Below are 20,296 nucleotides of genomic sequence, written 5' to 3' on the forward strand. Positions count from 1 at the left end.
ATAGGGCTCTATATCTGTTTTATTTCAAGTAATAGTGGTCCATGCACTGTATGTGTTCAATAAGCCTTATTTTCCCCATTGATTTGAAATGTCAACTTAATTATATATTATATTGTTAGACAGATATATACATTTGTCTCTAGAATGCTCATTATATTTCATTGATCTAATTGATTATTTCTGTGCTGGGGTCATGTTGGTTTAATTGCTGAGACTTTCTAATGGTTTTAAATTTTTTAATATTTTATAATTAACTTTGACATTTAAAAAACAAATAAAATCAATCTGCATTTAAGAAAGAAAGATTGAAAGAAAGAGAGAGATGGAACTCCTACCTTTTTTTTTTTTTTACCCTCTCATATACTAGTTTTATTTCTTGATTTGATGGGACATTTCATGCACTAAAGAAGATGAAGGCACAGCAGGTAGGAACATACCCTTATAAGCTGCCTTACCACACAGACCACACTGCAATGATTTCTTTTTTTTTTCCATTTTTTAAAATTTATTTACTTTTTAAATACATTTGTCTCTGCCTCCCCCCCACCACTTTCCCTTGCCCCCTCCCTCCTTCCCTCCCTCAGCTCTTCCCCTTCGGTTTTGTCCATGAGTCCTTGCTATATGTGGAACTCCTACCTTTTGTGACAACATGGATGGAACTGGAGAACATTAAGCTAAGTGAAATAAGCCAGTTGATGAAAGACAAATACCATACGATCTCACCTATAAGTGTACTCTATTCAACAAAATAAACTAACGAACAAAAAAAAACCACAGGCACAGAAACATGGAAGAGACTGAAAGTGACCAGAGGGAAGGGGGAAAGAGGACAATGTTGGAAAGAAGGGGAAGAGACTAGACAAAGAACGTGTATGAATGACCCATGGACATGGACAACAGAGTGAGAATTGACTGTGGGGGCAGGAGATAGGATGGGTGGAGGGGGGCAAAAATTTTGACAACTGTAATAAGATAAACATGATTTAGAAATAATAAAAAAAGACTGGAAGTATAAGTTGTCATACCCTATCTAAGGGGCAATTTGTCGATATTTATCAGAATTATAATGTATTCATACCCTTTGATTGAGCAATTCCATGTCTAGAAATTTATCCTCAGGCAATAACGAGAGTCATGCAAAGATTTATTCACTAGGATGTTCATCAAAACACTGTACAATAGGGAAAATAATTACAAATATCCTAAAAGTCCAACAATAGAGACTTAGTTTAACGAATTCTGATATATGCATAGGATAGAATACAATATCAAATATGTATCATAGAAAAATATAATGACATGGAAAATGTATATGTTTTGTCATCAGGGATTTTTAAACAGTGTATAGTATGATCTCAAAAAATACCTATGAGGCCCTGACTGGTGTGGCTCAGTGGGTTGGGTGTTGTCCCACAAACTGAAAGATCGCCAGTTCGAGTCTTGGTCCAGGCACATGCCTGGGTTGCTGGGGGTATGTAAGAGGCAACCTATTGATGTTTCTCTTCCCCTCTTTCTCCCTCCCTTCCCCACTCTCTAAAAAGAAGTAAATAAAATCTTTTTAAAAAATCTATGAGTGTATACGTATGTGTACACACATGCATAGGGAAAAAAGGTTGGAAGGCTATATAGTATATACAGTGGTTCCTAAACTGTATGATAAGTTACTCCAGAGCACTGTAGTAAAATCATAAGGGTGCCTTGAATTACTTAACATTTCCAAAGGATATAGTGTCATCTGTCTAGTTACATCTGGTGATGGCTCCAAAGTAGCCTCATGGCTCTCCTAGGGGAAAAAAGGGGATACTTAGTTCTTGACCTTTGATTTCTATCAAAAGTTCTTCAAGAGGAACTCACAGGAAACTGATCAGCCAATTCACTGTAACTTAAAACCTTCTGTCAGTTGAAAATTCAAGGGGTGTCTCCTAATTAAAGCCCATCTGGGGGTCCTCCCTCATCAAGGGTATCAAAGGAGGTGATTTCAGGCCCAGATGGATTCTCAAAGGAATTCTACTGAGCATTCAAAGTCCAGGTAATCCCAATGCTCTATAAATTGTTTCAGAGCATTGAAAATGAAGTAGAACTTCCCCATTTCTTTCATGTACCTTTTATAAACTTTGATACCTAAAAATGATAAAGAGAAGGAAGGAAGGGAGGGAGGAAGGAAGGAAGGAAGGAAGGAAGGAAGGAAGGAAGGAAGGAAGGAAGGAAGGAAGGAAGGAAGGAAGGAAGGAAGGAAGGAAGGAGAGAGAGAGGAATAGAGACTACAGACCAATGTCACTCATGATTATTGATGTAAAAACACTAAATTAAATGTTAGCAAAAAATACAATACTACATTAAAAATTAATATACCATGACTAAATGGAATTTATTCCAGGAATGGAATGTTGTTCGTTCAACATTAGGAAACCTATTAGTATCACATACTATATTAATAGAGCTAAGGGGGGAAATCCTTATGATTATCTCCTTAGATGCTGGAATGGCTTTAGATAAAATTCAGTACCTATTCTTTATTTTTAAAAAAGTCTCAAGAAAATAGAAATTGAATGGTTATATATATATCCTACCATAGTCCTTAAGCTATTATCCTAATTAATAGGGAACCAGTAGAGGCATTTTCACTAAAATCAGGAACAAGGCAAGGATACTCACTATCTCTGCTACTAATTAGCATTAAGTTAATCAATGCAACTAAATAAATCAATTAAAGGCATAAGAATTGGTAAAGAAGAAGTAAACCTGTATCTAGTTGCAGATGATATGATACCATATCAGAAAAAATCCTAGAAAATCAATGATATAGCTAACTCAAACAAAAGAATTCAGCAAGGTAACAGGAAATAAATGCACAAAAAGCAATACACTTCATTTACACAAATGACAGGCCATTAGAAGAACTAGTGGTAGAGAAAACTCTATTTACAGCAATAACAAAAAAGATTAAATACTTAGGAATTAATATACCATAAATGTACAAAACCTGTATGAGAAACACTTTAAAGCATTCCTAAAAGCACAACATTATGTTTTCTCAAATGTAAGGACGTTCCCTGTTCTTGAATAGAATGATTCAGCATTATAAACAAGTCAGTTCTCTCTAAGTTAACTTAAAAATTTAAAACAATCCCAACAAATTTACCAATAAGCTTTTTTAAAAAAGGAGTTAGACCCACTGATACTAAAGTTCTTATGGAGAAACAAGCGTACAAGAATAGCCAGGGAAACACTGAAAAAGGAAACCTACAAGGGACAATTAGACCTCCAGACATTAAAAATATTTCTAAAGCCTTTATAATTGCAACAGTGGTACTGGCACATGAATAGACAGATATACCCATAGAATAGAATACAAAGTCCAGAAATCAACTCAACTATATATGAACCCATAATATATGATAGAGGTAGTATCTGAAAACACTTAGGTAAAAGATGGAGTTTTTTAAATGATGCTGGAACAACTGGGTAGCTCCTTGGTAAAAGAAAAAAAATTATGAGTTTCTCAACCTTGGCACTATTGACTTTTTTTGGTCTGCTAATTCTTTGCTGTGCGGGCTGTCCTGTGCACTGTGCAATGTATAGTAGCATCCTTATGGCCTCCCTACCCACAAGATGCCAGGAGCACTCTCCCCCCTAGGTTTAATAACCTAAAATGTCTCCAGACACTGCCAAATATCCCCTAGGGGAACAAAATCCAGAGAAGTTTCATTTAATTAGATTCATACCTCACAACATACACAAGATTGAACCCCAAATGGATCAGGATTCTAAACATAAAAAATGAAATGAGACAAGTACTAGAGGAAAATAGGGGTGAATTATCCTTGATCTCAGTCCAGGGGAAGGCTTTCTAACTCTTATTCAAAATGCAGAGGCAATAAAATAGAAGATTAACAAATATGAATAGTAAATATTTCTGTATGCTCAAACACCGTAAACTAAATCAAAACACAACCAAAAACTTGGAGAAGAGATGAGTAACATATACCACAGAAAAAGACTAATATTGCTAATATATAAGTACCTTTTAAAAACTGAGGGACAAAGGAGTAAAAACCTGGTGGGAAAATAGGGTGAAAGACAATCCAGAAAAAAACAGACAATCCAGAAAAAAAACAGACAATCCAGAAAAAAACATAAAAGTGTTTCTTAAAAAAATGCTCACACTTACTCATTAGAGAAATGCAAACAATACTGAGATACCATTTATCATCTATTAAACTGGCAAAAGTGAAACAATATGACAACATGTTCTGCTGGTAAAAATGGGGAAAAACAGGCACTCACAGTGCTGATGGAAATGCAGACTTGGTACAACCTATCTGGAGGGAAACTTGGAAATATCTAACAAAATTACATATGCACTTACTTTTTTGCCCTAGCAATCCCACTAAATTTATACCTCCAATAATACAAAAAGGTTATTCATTGCAGTGTTGTTTACAATTACAGTATATTGGAAACAACCAAAGTGCCTATACATAGATCAGTGTATTTAAGAGTTATTTACCCCTTAGTGATATTAGCCCTTTTTCTGCGGTACATGTACATGTGGTAATAGAATGAACTGAAGGACATCTACACAGCTACAATAGAGTACTATGCAGCTGTAAAGAATGAGGAAGATCATTACAAACTAATAAGGAATAATTTCCAGTATATGCTCTTAAGTGAAAAAGGCAAAGCACAAAAGAATGTCTATAGTATGCTACCCTTCATGTTAGAACTAAAGGTATATAAGAAAACATACAGGTATCTATTTATTTGTGTAAAAAAATAGTCAATTCTGCTCTAATACAACATATGCATCCCTTAAAATCTCCATACTATGCAAACTTACATAATTAACATCAAAGGGTTTATGAAGAAAACAGGGCACAAACACTCAAAGTGAAAAACAAACTTCTGTGATACACACAGACACAAAAAACGATAGAAACTTAATTTAAAAAAAAAACAGTAGCAGTGTTTAACACATTTTAAAGGATTAAGAAATAGATAATACAATAAAAGTGCCACTTTAACTGGAAAAAGCCCTGAAGGTTGCTCAGGAGTGGGCATCAGGAGGACTTCAGCTTGTGAGTTACCGTAAAAGAGTGGAAGGAGGGGTTCCTGAAATCCGAGTGAAGGATGAAGCCTCAGGTGTAGATGAATGTGGCTCCTAACACATCAGGTAAAGTGAGGGAGCTTAGAGATGTGTGAGGCATGTGCACTTTGTGTATTCTTACACAGCTCAGGTCATCTGAGTACAGTTTCTATGTTCACATAGAGTTTCTCATGCATGAAATCCTGCATAAGCAAATGTGAAATTCACATTAAGCTTAAATTGTTCTCTTAGATGTCAATCACAATGGAACAAATTCACTTTTTCCAAGTAAGCAATAGAGCAAAACGGACAGTATAGGAAGGATAAACCAGAAACTATTGAGATTGGTTTACCAACAGGGGTGGGTGGGAATGGGATAGAAAGTATGGGGGATGGGAAGGAGGTGGTAGGGTCAAGGGAGAATGACACTTCTCTGGGTATATTTTTTGGGTTGCTCTAACTCTTAGAACCCCAGTAATGTTACACATACCTTTATCCAGTAAATAAATAATTAACATCAACCAGAATGTGAAGAGAACCCAAAATGGAAGACAAATAGTAGAAAATAAACTGTACTATATTATAAGTGAATATCATAACCACAATGAAGGAAGTGAGGAAGAAAATAGCTAACCTAAGTAACTTGGAAAGAATATTTTTGTTGTGTTTAACACAAATATTTATTGATAGGCTGATGAATATAATTTTAAGTACAATAGTAAGCCACAACTGTGGATTAAAACAATTTGTTATACCTCCAAAAAGAGGAAAAAGACATAACTTAGGAACTTTAAATATTCAAGTCAAAGAGCCTCTGAGCTTCCAAACAGATAAGTATCAGATAATTTGTCTGTGTATACAATTTGTATGTTACATCACATGATCACCAAGCTAGGATGATACTTCATACAGAATTCCTCGTTCATTTATACTTATACTCTTCTATACCCCACCCCTTTCCTTTCCCTTTGCAGTGGTGTTCTTTAGCCATTCCTTTCCTAAAGAATGTGCACACATCTTCCCTCCCAAGCAAGGAAGCCAGAAAACAAGGAATAAGTCAGAAAATGTCAGCCACAGGCAGATATATGAACGAATAGACTTAGTCATTAGGATGGCAACAGCCTGATTCAATGAGGTCTAAACTAAGCTGACTTTGGCCAAGAAGCTGCTCTGGCTCACTGAAAGGTCTGTAATGCCACCTCAGGTTGTGCCACCACTGCCAGACCTCATGTTTCTAACAGATTCACAGTGGTCTACAAAAGGAGGTAGGAAGCCAATCTAACCAGACAGCTAATGTGACAATACAGTCAATGCTTTGGACTTCTACTGGAATCTTCCAGCATAATCATTTGCTAAAACCTTCAGGATACTGAGGCAATCTTTAAATGTCTTGGACAGGATAAGTTAGGCACCTCTGTAACTCTAATCTTTCTGCTTGAGCATGCAAAGTAAAAAGCATCCAAGGGCATGCAGCACTGAGGCATAAAACATGTTGCAGAGGTGGGAATATAGGAGGCTTTTAAGGTGGCCAGCTTCCTTGTTCAAAAAGCCATGAGAAAGTCCCTAAGGATATTGTCTGAGCAACCCTTCTGGTGATGACAGTGCTTCAAAGCTTAGCAAACCTGCAGACATATGACTTATTTTCTGAAGAGCCAACACTGCACTAACAAGAGTAGCCATATAGGTACTCTACATATGAAGAATCAGAGGCCAGAGGTCAGGGGACCTGGGCAAGCCACCTACAAGACTTGGCTTGATACCTCTCACCTTTCAAGAAAAACATCTGTGTCTCCAGCCCTTTGACTGCAGAAGACCAAAGAGATGGTCAAATTCTTCTGAGAGAACTGCTGGTTCTTGAAAAGTTCCTGGGGAGACAGTATCCTAGAGGCTCATTTATGAATGAAGGTAAATAAAAACTGCAAGACTACAGAACTATCTGGTCAAGTTAGACATATATTTAACTGGCAGAGCTTGAGGTATCTGGTAGAGCAGAGGACATTTTGAGGCATAATTAAAAAGTGGGAAGGCTAAAAGATCACTGAATGACAGGTTGGATGACAGAGAAGCAGGAAGCGAAAGACACAAGGGAACAGTTGAAGGAATATGCAGAAGCCCCGCTGGAGGGAAGGCAGCATGGCTACAGACTACATCTAGTGAAAGAGTTTGCTTGGCTGGTTCCTGACATTATTCCCTCTTGTCACTTTCTCAGACTGGATGGACATGTGCATTCAGCAGCATAATTGGGGGAGATTTTTGTAAGTGGGGAACTGGTGAATGGATACTAAAGAGAAAAGACTGGGTGTGCTGTCCCGTAATGCTCTGTTTACACCAAAGACAGATTTGTGTTGACAGAGCACACATGAGGGTCTCATTCAACAGCAGCAAGCAGCAGTATCATGGGGAAAAGGGGATGATCGGGTAAAAGTGGGGCTGGTAGGTAGAAAAACTCTCAAGTTCCAGTTCTTAAATACTAGAGAGCAGAAACAGTTTGATTCCAGCCTTTTAGTCAAGAAATCAGATGATCATTTTCTGTTCTACATCCACAATCTCCAAACATTAACAAAATGCAAAAGATATGGCGTCATCCCCATCCTATTGAACCTCCTGGATGGTCCTGTCCGTGATGCTGTTCAGTTGCTCATCTGAGATATTCACTCCAACCACCATGCATAGCACCTGGAACAGCTCATCACAGGAGATCTTGTCATCCTTATCTAAATCATATAGTAAAAAAGAAAAGTACAATTTGCTGCATTGGCTGTTGTGTGGTTCTGGTCCATTCTTATCTTTACTCTTTGCACTATCTTCAATGGGTCAGAAATGAGCCAAAATTTTTTATGTATCCATGAAAGTTTACCTATCTTCTCCCTCTGGAAGGAAGGCACTGATGAGCTGGTCCCCCAGTGGGTTGATGACAAGTTCGGGAATCCACTGGAAATCTTCCCAGCTGAGGGCCCCATTCTCACATTTGGCCAGGTTGGTGAACTAGCTGTAGAGGTGGGTGATTTGACTCTAGGGAAAAGCCAGTCTTCTTTTTGATCTCCTTGAGCTCTTTCCTCCACAGTGACATGGAGGCCTGAGACCTATCTTCAAGTGGGAGCTCCTCCCGGAGCAGCCGCACCTGAAGCAACAGTGTAAAGCTAAAGACAAAAGGAATTGTACACAAATATTGTACACTACTTGGTAAATTTGTTCTTCACAAGAGGGTGAGTTAGAAATTCTTAAACTACTTTATGTGTATACTAGGATTGAGTAAATACATAAATATGTTGTAGATGACAGTTTGTCACTATTGGAGAGAGGAATTACAGATAAGGAAAGGGGGATATCTAGAATGAATACTGTGGTGCTAGATTAGAATCTAAAGTATCAGTATAAAACCATACATCTATTTTCACACATTCGCACACATAAACATATACTCATGCATGCACAGATGGTTAGGCATAAAATAAATATATGTATGTGTATATGTACAAGTATACAAACATGTATTTCCTAGCTCTCATCTGAGGGAACCTTAGAAGCAATGACACTCTGGTAACATTGAGAACATCTAGTGCCCAGAGCTTGTTTCTAAATACCATTCTCTAGTAAAAGAAACCAGGTTCCTTGGAGAAATTGTTTATATGATAAAAAGGAAAATATAAGATAATCCTAGACACTCTTGAGATGCCAGAAATCAATAAAGTGCTGAGAAAATAAATAGAGGGCATGTCAAAAGAGCACAGGAGCCAACATAAAGGAGATCCCAATGGCCAAAACTTGGACACTTTGAGCAATGAAATAAATAATTATAGTAATAGATTATAGCACAGAGAATAAGATAAACATGATTCTATAGTGATATTAAGTAAACTAAGATGAGTGAATAAATGCATGGGGGTGGAGTAGCTCTTTCTCATAGAGGAATTCTAATTAATAAATGTAGAAGTATTGATGGAAACTTTTTAAATCACCTTTACCCAAATATGACAGTAACAGTTTTTGCAGGCAGTAATCATCAATGGATGCTAAAATTAGTTGGGTTAAATTATGTTAAAAACCAGGATATTTGCATAAGTCTCAAAAGTTTCTCCCCACAAGAGAGAAAATAACTTGGAAGCTGCAAAAACCAGACACCATCAAAGTTAACATCACCAGTAATAGGGCACACCTATATATATGAACTTCCTAATATGATGCATTGCAATGATGCTTCTGTAGGATTTTTGTCAAAAATGTGTGACCTGAATCTGATCATAACAAAATATCAGACAACCCCAAATAAGGGACATTCTAGAAAATAATTGACCTGTACTTTTCAAAAGTGTCAAGGGCATGAAAGGCAAAGATTAAGGGACAATCACAAATTGAAGGAGACTAAAGATATTTAACAACTAAATGTAATGTGGGATCCTGGATTGGATACAGGACTAGAAAAAGCACAGTAGTGGGAAAACTGGAAAATGCAAATAAAACTAATAGATTAGTTAATAATATTTATCAATGCCCATTTCCTGGTTTCAACAAATATAGTGTGGTTGTGTAAGATATCAATATTAGGAAAAGCTAGGTAAAGAGTAGTATATGGGGTCTCTCCCTACTATTTTTACAACTACTCTGTAAGCATAACATTATTTCAAAACAATAAATTAAATTCTCAGACACACACACACACACACACACACACACACACACACACACACACAGCCATCGATATTTCACAGTTCCTGGGCTGGGACTTATACCATAATGCCTATGATAGATATATGGCTTCAGTAAAAGTTCAATCAGGAAATGCTTAGTTCATAACTTCTTTATTTTAAATAGCAAAATTTAGAAGACCACACAGAATCTCAGATGGTTAGAAGTTCCCATGGTATGATATGACACTTTGTCTCCAGTACACACCATCATGGCTTAGATTCTCATTTCGGAGTATGGAGTCAGTTTATTATAGCAGTTCACCTTCATTCTCTCCTGAATGGAATATTTAGCTCATCTCTTCTCATCAGTCAGGTCCTTTGGCCCAGGCCCAGATATGCAAATACTTGAGACATTCACCTGCTGTTCCCCTGTGCAAGCCTAAGGCAAGCATTTCCAATAGATTATAGCATTCTTTCCTATATAGTCCACATAGCTGGATCGGAGTTAGCACTTCAGCTGAAACATTTATTGGTGCCTTCAGCCTGCAGTCACATCCATGGAGATCCTTGAAGTCTAAGTCCCTGCTTAGATTTGATGTCTAGATGTACAGGCATGGATGTCATCCTTCTTCCTATGTGGTAAGTAACTCCAGTAGTCTTACCAAGTGTCCTTCTCCAAGCCTCATAGGTGATCAAGGGGTAGAATGTCTAATGGTCTCTGTAGTGTTGGAAGAAGATGTCTGACATGAGATGGAGCCCTTTGGCAACAGTTGATCAGGTTCCAGAGGAACACTGAGGCCTAAATCCTTATCATCAGGATTGACAATTAACAATGTATTGTGTTCACAATTTATATTCCTTGTCTGACTTGATAAAACTAGCTAGGAAAGAATATCAGGGATTTCTTGTCATGTCATAGCCTGATAGTGGTTTTCTAACTTATCACACTGTAACATCCAAGGATTTTAAAATAAAAGTCTGTGAAATCATACTTTTCTTCTTACCAATGGGGTGCATTTGTTGGACAAGGGGTGTATCTACAGCCTTCTTGGGAAGTAAATGGAGGAAATCGTTCAAACTAGGACCCAGACCTCCTTGATCATATTCCAGAGCTATAAACAATGACCACATTTATTCTTCCATTTTATATGAAGAAGGAAAACCATTGATTTTATGAGAAAGGAGCTTCTTAGAAAAACTAAACTAGCTTACAGAAGAATCAGAAGAGAATGGACTTCTGAACCAGGAAAGAGGATTAAAGACAAGAGCTGGCAGAAGGGGTATTTCAGTAGTGTTTGACCTACCTTGGGATAAAAACCTTCTCACTGCCTCTCTAGTGTTGGAAGAAGATGTCTGACATGATTGATGCCTCAATCTCTCTCCCCAGGTCCTCCACTCCCCTTTCTCCATGGGTTCACATTAGAGATTTTTTTATATTCTATTTGTCTATAAGAGCTGGGACTATGAAACACTGACCAAGCATTTCCTTTACTGTAAAAGAATTACACATATTACAGTGTCCTAGACGGGTCTTGTTTTGCTTTTATAAACTATATTCATAGTGTTACAAGCTCTCTCAGAAGTATTCGGTTGATTTTTGACCTATCTCAAATTGGTTGTGTCCATCCCATCTCTCTTGCTTACACTTAGGTGCTTCCCTTTGTCTCGTGTAGTTTGTTCCTTTAAACCACTTAAGAAAAATAAACCTTGGTATGAGAACTTTTGACATACAAATTCTCTAACCCTAAGCCTTCAATTGCTTCATTATGCATAATGAAATAAGTTCAAATCCTTAGTCCTACTCTCTATCCTCTGTACAATCTGATCCTAACTTACCTTTCCAGATGGATTTCCTACAAATTGTTTGTACAGACCTTAGATCTCAGCCAAACCAAATGATATGTGCTTATCTAGAAAATATCCTGTACTCTTAAAACAATATCTCCACTTGAAATGCCCTCTCTCTCTGTGGGCTCTTATTTATTCCTTAAATTTGAAAAAAAAAACTGGACACCTGTCATTACTAAGTACTAAAGGGATATAAAAATGAGTGAGACATAATCTTTGCCATCCAAAGAAATTATATGGTATTGAATAAAAGGTGTTAATACCTCACTGGTGCATGGTGTTAGAATGGGGTCGGGTGTTAGGATTAAACTTCATGGCAGAGGTACCATTTGAGAAGGCCTTGAAGGATGGGGTGGAATTTTAATGTGAATGCTGGGAGGAAAAAGATTAAAGGCTGAGGAAACCATAAGAGCAAGCACACAGAGATAGGTCAAAGTGGAGTGTGTATACATGAATTCAGACACTTATTTTCTCTGCAGTGCTTCAGTAGACCAAATCTTGAAGGATATTGAATGTCAGACTAAAAAGTTTGAATTTATTCTTTGGGTACAGGAAATTATTGAAGGGTTTTGAGCTTGGAAGTAACATGATCAGAAAGAGTGGTGCTTTTTTAAGACACCAGGCCATGTGTGTATAAGATTAATTTCCTCAATTTCTAGAGCTTTTTCTTGATATAGTAGGGAGAGAAGGGACTGACGTTAATTTCAAATATATGATTGCAGGAATGGTGATGTCTATCACACTCTCCATTTAACTCACCTGTCTGGTCTTTGCAGAAGGTAGATGGATCTTGGACACTGGTGATAAATAGCCTGTGACTTTCATTGTAGCTGCTGTTTTCCATATGGTATTTTACTTGGAGCAAATCCGCACAGCACCTAGCATGTGCAATGATACAGCTATTGACCACAGCAAATACTTTATCCCACTATACCCATTTTCAAGGGTCACCAAAAACAGCTTGCTTTTGAGACTATGTCAGTTCTACTGCTCTCTGTCATACGCTGCAGAGATCATTTTCATCTTGACACCTCATGGAACATACACTGCTTCATATTTTCCTCAGTAGGCTGAGAAACTGGAAATAACAAGTACTAGAGATGCCTCAGACACAAGCAAAGTGGAGGCGAAAGCCTGTATGTATCACATGTTTTGTCAGTCAGGATCCAGTCGGGAAAACAGAAACCACACAAGTTATTGTAAGAGAAATAATTCAATATAGGGGAGGTATTATAAGACTGACATGGCAAATGGGAAACTGACGTGACACAGAGATAGCAGCTGGCACTACTAGGGAAGAACCTAACAGAAAGCAGCTGGCGAGGAAGAAATGTTGTTTGTAGAGTCCCAGCATAAAAAAGCAGAATATGGCAAAACAGATTTGGAGCTGACAGACAACTTCATAGCCAGCACAATAGCTAATGGAAGCATTAGCCAATGAGTCTGGTTTATATTAAGTATTCTGAGAAATAAAGAAAATTCCTTGTAGCAAATTTTAGTTTTAGAATTCTCTCTTTTAAAAATATCATCCTGGCTATGGAACAGCCAATAAAATTACTTGTCTGTACACATCATTACAGAATATTCTCAGGTTGACATTCTTTTGCATGCCTGAAACATTTAATCCATTGTTCAAAGTATAAACAGACAATGGAATACTATTCACAATAAAAAGGAATGAATTACTGGTACACACAACAACTTGGATGGATCTCAAAGGCATTATGCTGAATGAAAGAAGCCAGTCTCAAAAGGTATGATTCCATTTATATGACACTTCCAAAAATACAAAACCATAGTGATGCAGAACAGATTACTGGGTTCCAGGGACTAGGAGTGGGAGGAGACTTTGACTATAAAGGGATAGTGTCAGGGCTTTTTTTGGAGTAATGGTAATGTTCTGAATCCTGGTTGTGGTAGGGTTACACAAGTCTATGTGATAACATTTACAGAGCTGTACTCAAAAAGTGTCAATTCAAAAAAAAATGGGAAAAGTAAAAACAAAATGTGCATGGCTTGTGTGTGAGAAGATTTTATCTTTTTTAAAAAATTGCTGTGATAAGGTCAAGTATGACCCTACTGAGCTTTTGCCACATCTGGCCTGAGTTATGAGGGAAAAGTATCACTTGGAGTAAGACCAAATGTGCAACATCTCTTCAGTTTGCCTACATCCTTGGAGCCCCCAGCTGAGGGCAAAGCATGGAGGGTAAGAGAAGAACTCTCCCTGAATCTCTGAGTTGTTCTGGCACTCATGCTGCTAGCTCCTGTGATTTGGGTGAGTGTATTTGTGCTGTTTGCAGCAGTTCAAAGCCGCCTTTTTTTCTCTTTCCTGCACTTCAAAGCCTGGCCTGCCTTTTCCCCACTCACGGTTTTTATATGGTGCTAGCAACCTTTGAGGATTGACACTGAGTGGCCCTTGGCAGTGACCCCACTAATTGGCAAAGCTGCCTACAGGGGATGAATAAGCTACTCATTGGCATCAACATCACAGTGATCATGGTCCATTGGACCTTGTGTTGTCCAGACACAAGGACAGTCCAGAGCAATTCCTGTGAATAGACGGCACAGGAAGTATTCCCTCCCTAGAGCCCCCTTTTCCATTCATGCAGGGACTACTTTCCACACATGATTCAAATACAATTTTGTTATGTTCTGCACATATAAATTGTCTCATTAATAGAACCCCATTAAACAAAGTGTTCCTGAACTTTAAAATACATAAAATCATTTTGCATTCCATCACCCTAAGAATTTTTGTTCAGTTCCAGCTGAAATCAAAATGAGAGAAATATTCTTTGCAGTTACACAGTCTTTCAGAAAGCCTCTTTGGATGAAAACCACACTATTGCCATTGTCATTCAAGATTTGTTCACTAAGAGTTGATCTTATACCCAAAACATCTATCAGCCTATTACAGGATAGGATTCTAAAGTGAAGAAGCACGTACTTTTTTGTGTCTGGCTTCTTCAGGTCTACATACGTTTCTGAGGTGGATGTTGCATGTATCAATTGTGTTCTTTTTTATTACTATGTAGTAACTCATTGTATGAATACAGTACTTCACAGTTTGTTTATCCATTCTGCTGCTCATAGATACTTGAGTTGTTTCTAGTTGTGAGGGGTTTTTTTGTGGGGGTTTTTATGACCAGAGCTGCTATAAATATTTTTGTGCAAGACATTCGGTAGATATACTCATTTTTAAACTTCTATGTACCTAATAGGGACTTAAAGGGTAGGCATATGTTTAAGTTTATTGGCTACTGCCAGTCTCTGAAATGGCTACACCATTTTACACTTCCCTGAGCAACCTATGAGAGTTTGAGCTGCTCTGCATTTTTGCCAATACTTAGTATTACTAATCTTTTTAATTTTGGCCCCTTTAGTATAGAGTACTATATCATTGTGGTTTTAATTTGAATTTTCCCAATTAAGGAATAATGTTGAGTGCCTTCACATATGCTTATTGGCTTTTTGTATATTTTCTTCTTTTAATTTTTAAATTTTTTAATTAGATTATATCCAGCATTATTTTATATTAGTTTCAAGTATACAGTGTATTGGTCACACAATTATATGTCCCAGAAAGTGCCCCCCCAACACCTCTGGCACCCAACTGGCACCACACATACTCACCACAACCAAAAATATTAACTATCGACCACATTTCCCAAGGTTTCATCTATACTGGCATGACTATTCTGTAAGTACCAATCTGTACTTCTCAATCCCTTCACCTTTTTCACCCTGCTCCCCGACTCCTCTCCCATCTGGCAACTGTCAGTCTGTTCTCTGTATCTCTGAGTCTGTTTCTGTTTTGTTTGTTCCTTATTTTGTTCATTAGATTCCACATAAATGAAATCATATGATATTTGTCTTTCTCTGACTGACTTACTTCACTTAGCATACTACCCTCTAGGTCCATCCATGTTGTCACAAATGGTAAGATTTCATTTTTATTTATGGCCAAGTAATATTCCATTATATATGTATCACAGCTTTTTTTTATCCACTCATCTATTGATGGGCACTAGGGTTGATTCTGTATCTTGGCTATTATAAATAATGATGTAGTGAACATAGGGGCACGTATATTCTTCCAAATTAGTGTTTTGGGTTTCTTCATATATATTCCCAGAGGTGGAATTTCTGGGTCATAAAGCAGTTCCATTTTAATTTTTTGAGGAAACTCCATACTGCTTTCCTCAGTGGTTATACTAGTCTGCATTTCCACCAACAGTGCATGAGGGCTCCCTTTTCTCCACATCCTCTCCAACACTTGATCTGTTGATGATAGCCACTTGTGATAGGTGTGGGGTGGTATCTCATTGTAGTTTTAATTTGCATTTCTATGATTATTACTGACATCGAGCATCTTTTCATATGTTTATTGGCCATCTGTATGTCCTCTTTGGATAAGTGTCTGTTTAGGTCCTTTGCCCATTTTTTAATTGGATTCTTTGTCTTTTTTTTTGTCTTGAGTTGTATAAGCTCTTTATAAATTTTGGATATTAACCCCTTATCAGATATATCATTGGCAAATATGTTCTCCCATTCAGTGGGTTGTCTTTTTATTTTGTTGGTTTCCTTTTCTGTGCAAAAACTTTTTAGTTTGAGGTAGTCCCATTTGTTTAATTTTTCTTTTGTTTCCCTGGCTTGAGAAAAAATATTGCTAAGAGAAATGTCTGAGACTTTACTGCCTATGTTTTCTTTTAGAATTGTTATGGTATTGAATCTTACATTTAAATCTTTAATCCATTTTGAGTTTATTCTTGTGCATGGTGTAAAAAGGTGATCTAGTGTCTTTTTTTTTTGCACATTATCTGTCCAATTTTCCCAGCATTATTTATTGAATAGACTGTCTTTACCCCATTGTATGCCCTTGCCTCATTTGTCAAATACTAATCTATCATAGAGGTGTGGGTTTATTTCTGGACTCTCTATTCTGTTCCATTGTTCTCCATGGCTGTTTTCATGCCAGTACCATGTTGTTTTGATTACTATCACCTTGTAATATAATCTGATATCAAGTAGCATGATAACTCCAACTTGATTCTTCTTTCTCAAGATTGCTGTGGCTATTCAGTGTCTTTTGTGGCTCCATATAAATGTTTGGATTATTTTTTCTAGTTATGTGAAGTACATCATTGGTATTTCGATAGGGATTGTGTTGAATCTACAGATTCTTTGGGTAGTATGGATATTTTAACAATGTTAATTCTTTCTATACATGAGCATGGTTCCATATACTTCCATTTATTTGTGTCTCCTTCAATTTTTTTCTTCAGTGTCTTATAATTATCCAAGTACAGGTCTTTTACCACTTTGGTTAAATTTATTCCTAGGTATTTTATTTTTTGATGCAATTGTAAATGGTATTGTTTTCTTAGTTTCCCTTTCTGTTCATTATTCATGTAGAAAACACAATGTAACTGATTTCCGGAGATTTATATTGTATCCTACTACTTTATTGTATTCATTTACCAGTTCTAGTGTGTGTTTTTTTATGGAATCTTTAGGGTTCTCTATATACAGTATTATGTCACCCATTAATAATGACAGTTTTACTTCTTCCTTTCCAATTTGGATGCCTTCTCTATCTCTTCTTCTCATCTGATTGCTGTGGCTAGGGCTTCCACTACTATGTAGGATAAGAGTAGTGAAAGTGGCTGTCCCTGTCTTGTTCCTGATCTTAAAGGAAATGATTTTAGTTTTTCCCCATTGTATATGATATTAGCTGTGGGTTTGTCATACATGGCCTATATTATGTTGAGATATGTTCACTCTATTCCAATTTTGCTGAGAGTTTTTACCATAAATGGGTGCTGGATTTTGTCAAAATGTTTTTCTGCTTACATTGATATGATAATAAGATTTTTATCCTTCATTTTGCTTATGTGATATTTTTGTGATTTGCAGATATTGTACAAACCTTGCATTCCCTGGAAAAAATCCCACTTGATCATGGTGTATGATCTTTTAATGTATCGCTGGGTTTGGTTTGCTAATATTTTGAGAATATTTTAACATAATATTTTATGTTCATTAGGGATATTGGCATATAATTTTCTTTCTTTGTAGTGTCTTTAACTGGTTTTGGAATTATGATAATTCTGGTCTCATAAAATGAACTTGGGAATAGTTCCTCCACTTAAATTTTTAGAGTAGTTTGAGAAAGACAGATGTTACTTCTTTGAATGTTTGGTAAAATTCACCTTTGAAGCCATCTAGTCCAGCAGTTTTGTTTGTTGAAAGTTTTTTGATTACTGCTTCAATTTCATTAGTTGTAACTGGTCTGTTCTTGATTCAGTTTTGGGAGATTGTATGTTTTTAGGAATTTATTCATATCTTCCAGATTATCCAGTTTTTTGGCATATAGTTGTTTATAATATTGCCCTATAATCCTTTTTATTTCTGTGGTGTCAGTTGTTACTTTTCCTCTTTCATCTCCAATTTTCTTTTTCTGGGCCCTCTCTTTTTCTGGATGATTCTGGTTAAAGTTTTATCAATTGTATTTATCGTTTCAAAGAACCAGCTGGTGGTTTCATTGATCTTTTGCATTGTTTTTTAGACTCTATTTTGTTTATTTCTGCTCTGATCTTTATTATCTCCTTTCTTCTACTCACTTTTAGCTTTGTGTGTCATTCTTTTTCTAGTTCCTTTAAGTATAATGTTACATCATTTATTTGAGGTTCTTTTTGTTTCTTGAGGTAGGCCTGTAGTGTTATGAATTTCCCTCTTACCACTGCTTTCCCTGTGTCCTATGGATTTTGAGTTGTTGTGTTTTCGTTTTCATTTGTTTCAAGGTATATTTTGATTTCTTCCTTGATCTCATTGTTAACCCATTCATTGTTTACTAACATGTTATTTAGCTTCCATGTCTTTGTGTATTTTTCATTTTTTGTCTTGTGATTAATTTCTAGTTTCATACCAGTATGGTCAGATTGATATGATTTCTGTCTTCTTAAATTTATTGAAACTTGTTTTCTGCTGTAACATGTGGTCTATCCTAGAAAATGTTCCATAAGCACTTGAAAAAAATGTAAATTCTGCTGTTTTGGGGTGTAATGCTCAGGAGATATTAATCAAATCTATGTGAGCTAGTATGTCATTTAAGGTTGCTCTTTCCTTGGTGATTTTCTGTCTGGAAGATCTATCCATTAAGGTCAATGAGGTGTTAAAATCCCCTACTATGACTGTATTTTTGTATATTTTCTTTTGCAAAATACTTGCCCAGAGAATTGAGGATGTTTTGGTAGCAATATCTGTCAGGGAGGAAAAATAAAGGTGTGATTTGGAAAAGCAGACTTATCAACGATAAGGTCATTTTCCCTAGTCCTGAATAGTTATGCATTTTAGTGTATTTAAATAAATATTAATACATAACATGGTTAAAAGAAGAACCCAGTAGGCACCTGTTCCCAAATAGCTCCCTCCTAGCCTATAGTCACTGTCCATAATTCTGCTTCAGAGATTTATTCCTTTTGGTTAATCACTAGGAGTTTTCAGCACGTTAATATGAGTGCATCTGTGGGCTTCTTTCTAGCCTCAGAGCTGGCTGGGAGTGCAGTGTGGAGGGTTTCGGCACTTGGGAATTGCTGCATTCAGGCCCTTCTGGGGAACCACGAAGGCCCTGGTTGTGAAAGGATAAACCAGGAAAGGGAAGAAAAACTTGGGACATAAAAAGCATAGGATGCCCCTTAAACTTTTATTTAGCTCATCATTCCCACCCTCAGTTGCTCACTTTGTTAATATTGGAGTTGAGGAAAGGGAGAAGCACAGTATGTGCTTAAAATAATTTTATAAAGCATATTTGTAAGATAAGAGTACAGTGCCATTTAGTAGGAAACTTTGGGGAAATCTCAAAGGAATAAAAGTGCTATGTGATTACAGCAGTGAAAGTGGTAAGTGAAGAAGGTATTGCCAGATTCCTTTAAGACTTCAGAAGGATTAAAGTACTTCATATTTATGTACAACTCATATAAACACTCCAGTGAATAAAAATACGAGGCAAACAAGTTCTCCTCCATCTCACAGAAAGGTCTTAAGGTGTGCAGAAATGTGGAGACTTGATCTAAGGACAAACAAACCCCAGAGTAGAATGAGAATAATAGCCCAGATCACCTCACTAAGAACCCAGTGTGCCTTGCAATAGCCATCTTCAAACTAGGGTTTGAATCCTGTATTCAGATGTACCACAACGTCCATTCTCCATTTAATATTTCTCATGTTTAAGACAGCATGATAATAATAAACCAGCTCTGAAAGTCTACTCCTATAAATGCCATGTGGTATCGGTTAGATCACAAACCAAAGCCAATTTTTTGAAACATTTCCTGCTGAAATACCCACAACATTTTAACAGATGTCTTTTGGAAAGTTTTGAAGCAAATAAACCCCAATCAGAATATAAAATAAAATGAAAAAGAAAGTAGAATGTGGAGGGATGATTATTTTTTCTTTTGGCAGTAGGAGAAAGGATGGAGAAAATCTTGAGATCTTGGAGAAATAGCCACAAAAGTGAAGAAATGAATTTTTCTCACACACTCACCACAAAAAAAGACTGGGATTTGGAAGATACTCTTTTTTTATTCACCAAAGAAATGTCTTTGACCGCTTTTGAGTATGTCTGTCATTTCTTGTTCTGAAGACCTGTCATATGTATAACTCTAAGTGGATTCATGGGAAGCTAGGGAAAGGTTTTGAGGGTATAACTGATGGGCCAGAGCAGGGACAA

At 36.8% G+C, this 20,296-nt stretch overlaps 1 protein-coding gene and 1 pseudogene across 1 annotated transcript in view; one reads left to right on the forward strand and one right to left on the reverse strand.

Moving 5' to 3' along the window:
* NHS (NHS actin remodeling regulator) overlaps positions 1-20,296 on the forward strand; it is a 348,656-nt gene that overhangs the window by 312,483 nt on the left and 15,877 nt on the right. The gene's annotated exons all lie outside the window — the stretch shown is intronic.
* On the reverse strand, positions 7,589-12,387 carry LOC129076834 (calcineurin B homologous protein 1-like; annotated as a pseudogene).

This window comes from Pteronotus mesoamericanus, unplaced genomic scaffold (assembly GCF_021234165.1).
Source record: "Pteronotus mesoamericanus isolate MK-2021 breed Mesoamerican mustached bat unplaced genomic scaffold, CSHL_Meso_final contig_65, whole genome shotgun sequence".
NCBI lineage: Eukaryota > Metazoa > Chordata > Mammalia > Chiroptera > Mormoopidae > Pteronotus > Pteronotus mesoamericanus.